The 4,863-nt window shown below is 35.2% G+C and overlaps 1 protein-coding gene across 2 annotated transcripts in view; it reads right to left on the bottom strand.

Moving 5' to 3' along the window:
- LOC115236688 (furin-like protease 1) overlaps window positions 1–1,871 on the bottom strand; it is a 216,999-nt gene extending 215,128 nt beyond the window's left edge. For both annotated transcript variants that reach the window (XM_029809291.1, XM_029809292.1), the window contains exon 1: window positions 1,859–1,871. The gene's annotated coding sequence lies outside the window, so the exon portion shown is untranslated. The remainder of the gene's footprint in view (window positions 1–1,858) is intronic.
- Between the last annotated feature and the right edge of the window lie 2,992 nt (window positions 1,872–4,863).

The raw sequence follows: 4,863 nt of genomic DNA, 5'->3' as shown, positions 1-4,863 counted from the left end.
AAAATTATTCTGAAATATAAAAAAGAGTGATTTTTTAAAATTAATAAAATTAAATTTTATAAAAAGATTATTAAAAAGTTTAGATTTATAAAAGGATTAAATATATAAAAAATTTAGATTAAATTATAAAAAGTTTAGATTTATATATATATGGAAAGAAAAGTTAAAAAAATTGGAAAATGTCCGTAAAAAAAAGCCTGTGTTGTTCTAGTATAATAAATTATATATATTATGAGGTTTGCGACTAAAATTGCATCACACTGTGTATTTGTTCCACTTCATACTTCCGCCAATAAGGAAACCTTCATTCTTCAAAATCAGTTGTATATGTGTGGTGAGGGAAGCTTCGAAAACAAATCTATCAAATGCTTGAGTAGAACAATTTTTCTAGTGTACGATTTGAATCTTATCTCCCAAGATTTCTCTTTTCGATGCTTATTTCAGCTTAGCCTTCCTTTTTATCATTTTTTCGCGCCTAACTATACGGTTTCTTTTGGGGTCATCTTCGATCGAGTACCTCAGCTCTTAAATTCGTTTCACAACGATACTGACAAAAACGCCGTCACGTAGAAGAGACCTACTACCATCGCCGTTATCGGCGAACACATAGATATTCGATAGATCGGATATTATACGGATCCTCGTTATCGGCCCTTTTCTAAGCGCGCATCCTACGCTCCGCAAATCAAACGATGCCGATCTTCCGACATATTTCAGCTTTTTATCGTCTTGTTACCGCACAGGGACGTGTAAAAGAAAATTTTTCTTTCATCATTGTATCTCTTACGCTTCTGAAAAGAAATTTGATAATAGTTATGAAGATTATAGAAATATTAAATATTGAAAAAATATTTATGCACGTATTATTTTTGATATAAAACATACAATTGTTGTTAGAACAATATTGCATAAATAAGTTATAATGTTAATTTTTTATACAGAATAACGCAGATATTTAAATACAATATGTGAATCTAAATGCGATATATATATATATATATATACGATGCATAGTGGCATTTACATTCTTTATGATATCATTAAAATTAAATTACCAAATAATTATCAATCCGTCATTTGGCAATCAATAGAAGAAGAAATTTACGTAGGAAATGATAATGGACGTACAATTTACATTTCGCCAAAATCACCGGCTAAACCTTCAATATTTGTGGCCATTTAACATGAATAATCGATACCTAAAGTGTGAAATCTTGTATGCCGTATTTTTTATATTCCACAGACGATTCAATTATTATTCTTGAGCGACGTTCTTCATGAATAAAATAATACGCAAGATCCGTAATACTTTTTATGCCAATTTAAACACGTGCCACCAATTACGTGTATATTTAATAATTATCTTCAATAAATCGATCAATGTCGCGAATGAAGCAATTCGTACGAACAATGCATCTATTTTATCAATAGCAATAGAAAATCCGTGCGCTAGTCCCGGCATAATCAATTGGATATCTCATTTGATCTCTTTTTTTTCCTATCCTTTCTTCAAAGCCTGGTGCGAAAATGTTGCATAATGAAAAGCGCGTAAAATAAAGCATTGCAAAGGAAATCCATGGAGCGTCTGCACTCGCAGCTAAACGCGCTCCAATTACATCCGACAGAAGTCTCGATTAATTCGATATTTCCCGTCGTTATTGTAAACGCAACTGTGCCGATCCGTATTTCGTAATTACAATTCGATCTTTTCTTTTATCCGATGCTCAAGTTTCCAAGGATTTCATTACTGTCAAAATGTTGCGAGAGCTTTTCATCGTTGATAATTTGTTGCCATAATCACTCAAAAAAGTGGTATTACAACTACAGCAAAAATTTTCTGGGAGCGCAAAACACACACACACACACACACTCGCGTACGTCTCACACTTGCGGACCGACTGCCGGCGACTGACTGAATCGCCGGCAGTGCGTGTCACTCGTTTTAAGAACCGCCGCCGTTGTCGCGTTGCGTTGCAAGCCGTTGACTTCTAGTCGCGCTATCGTCCACGTCGACGTCGTTGTGACGTCGTCGTCGTCGTCTTCGTCGCCGCCACCGCCGCCGCCGCCTTCGATCAACGGGCAGGAGCAGCAGCGGGAGGTAAAGGGGGCGATCGTCAAGTCATGTGGCCGCGGCGGGGATGAGGAAAACGACGAGACGATGATAACGTCGCGACCCGGAGCAGAGATATCCGCCGTCGCGCACGGTCACTGCGATGACGATCACGGACGACCTTCCCGATTATCGGATATCCACGCCACGCGGACATCCAACGTGACCTTGTTCAGCGTCGACTGCGCGTTGTAATTCACGCGCGGCCGCTTCAAGGTGTGCCGTAGAGACTTATCATCGCCTTCTCTCGCAAGATGTTTTGATATCACTCACTTGGTCCAAGCTAGCAGATCTCAGGTTGCTCTTTCTGATTCTTCCGCTTGATAAGCCCTCGCAAAAATCGTGTTTCGATTTTTGTCCGATGACTTTCATAGTCCCATCTGTCCGATAAACACTTTCATCTCCGTATTTCGATATCTTCAATTTGGAACGTGCATCTAGATACTTTGTATTTCTCGATCGTCTCTTCGCTCGTTCCTTCTCGAGTGTTCAAGGAACAAAAAAAAAACGTGCGCTTCGTGGACGTAAAATTGTTCGCCAACGTCGTCCGACTCTTCCTGTCGTCAGCGTTTCGTTCTTCTCGTGTCTATCATGCCTTCAAAATTTCTTCTCTCATGTCTTTTTCTTCGGATGTCAGCAAGACATTTGGTCGAATGACTCTTTTCTCGCGCATCTCAATCGCTCGTCCTTCTTTTTATCAAGTGTACGACTCGTCTTTGCAAAAATGTCTTCATGTTCTCGATGTTCTTTCGGACATCCTCTCGAATCTTGAACATTAACGAGTCGATACTTCGTGAGACATATCTTTTTTCGAACAACTGAGTGATAAACTCTCTCTCTCTCTCTCTCTCTCTCTCTTAGCTTTCTTAAATTACAATTTTTTAGAATATATATTTGATTTATTGTTATAACGGAAATGACTATTGTTGATGTAATCTCTCATCGTTGAAATCGTAATAGTTGAACAATGAAATAAATTTAAACAACGTAGACATTGTAGACAGACAGTTTTTAGCACTTTTAATGAAAATGACATTCCAGGATGTATGAGAAACGCAAATAAACTGAAACTTTTACTATTACTTATTTAAACTATGTGCCCTAGTTTTTAAATGAACCACGTTCTCTCTTATTTGTGTAACATCTTTATTGCGAGAAGTACACATGAAGCTTTCACTTTTTGTCGATTATGTGCACATGTAATACTTGATTAGTATACAAGCTTGAAAAAAACTGTCTTCTCGAAGCCACGAGATTTTTACATGAACGTGATTTTGGTTTATACGACCTGAGCGCTAATGAAACATGTGTTTGATAATTTATTTGTATTGTTATAAATATACTTAAAAAATGAGATACTCGTGTTTCTCGTGGACAGGTACTGATCGATGGTAAGTGCGACCGATTTACTAGCAACTAAAAAAAAAAGATTGATTGCGAGATGAAACAGAAGTTGCAGAGTGGAGATCCGTCCTCACCAGTCTTATCTCCCTCGGCGTTTGACGATTTCATTAATCTTTGTCAGTCATTTCTGATAGCCGAGTGAAAAATGATAACCAAGAATTTATTGGGAAATGAGACGAAAACTTAATTCGCAAGAAATTTGACTAAATAAGTCAAATATATCCTTATTTGCCTATTAATTTAGTTGCGTTGGTAAAGCTCGCCTTACGAAACATATTATAAACAAAATGTGTTTTAAAAATATTTAGATTACAATCTGATTAAAAAATTCTCGTATAATTCTCGGACTTATCCCATAAACGCTTGATTTTACTTCTAGACGAATAATGTAATCTGCAAATATTCGGAAATGTTGTAAGCACACCGTAACACTATTATGAATCTATCGTTGCGTTTTCTTATTTATTACTCCGCCTCACAATCTTTTTTTATATACTAAATTTTGATTACTTTTATTGATAAGGAGCCGAAGTGAGCCGAAACATTTGATTTATTAATTTATATAATATTATATATGTATTAACATCGTTTATTAAAACAATATACAATTATTACGCTCTAAGTACCACGTCTAGGTTTATAGTTAGTCGTATACGCAACAATCACGAAACACTTTGCACGGCACTCCCATTTGCGGATTATAATCACAAGATATACATTTTATTATGTCATAAAAGAGCAACACGGTATACGCGCTTCGATGAAAATTTATCATAGTGATATAATTTTATCTTATTTTTAAGTTAATTAATCGTCTTATTTTTAAAAGATAATTAATTGTTAATTACAATGATCATAGCGAATTATGTTTCCATATTTGTCGCGATAATTAAGAAAAAAATTCGACAATATATAAAGAATTTCGAACCACTACTTTACTGCTCGAGAGTCGGTGTGTGAATAATAACAAGACTGTAAAATGTAAATAATAGAGACGGCTATACGCCACCAAGGCCGAATACATTTGTTATTATACATATGTTAACAAGATCATGTTATTGTGATAATTCGCTGCCAAAATATTTTACATATTATAACATATATATATGTTAATAATTAAAACTTTTTTGAATTTGAAAGCGCACGGTTAAAACTATAAGAAAACATAATAATATATAATAGAAATATAATTGAATTTATTTTAATAATAATTATAATAGAATAGACCTCACGTTTTGGAAATCACAATTTTTGTGTCGTACAAAGATATATCCAAGTATTGGGAGAGGTAGATTTTTTCTCATGTCCGGTTTTCTATTTAGAATTTTGGATAGTGCTCCACGAAATAG

Source organism: Formica exsecta, unplaced genomic scaffold (assembly GCF_003651465.1).
Source record: "Formica exsecta isolate Colony F162 unplaced genomic scaffold, ASM365146v1 scaffold26, whole genome shotgun sequence".
Classification (NCBI taxonomy): domain Eukaryota; kingdom Metazoa; phylum Arthropoda; class Insecta; order Hymenoptera; family Formicidae; genus Formica; species Formica exsecta.
This window is presented reverse-complemented; position numbering and strand designations above follow the sequence as displayed.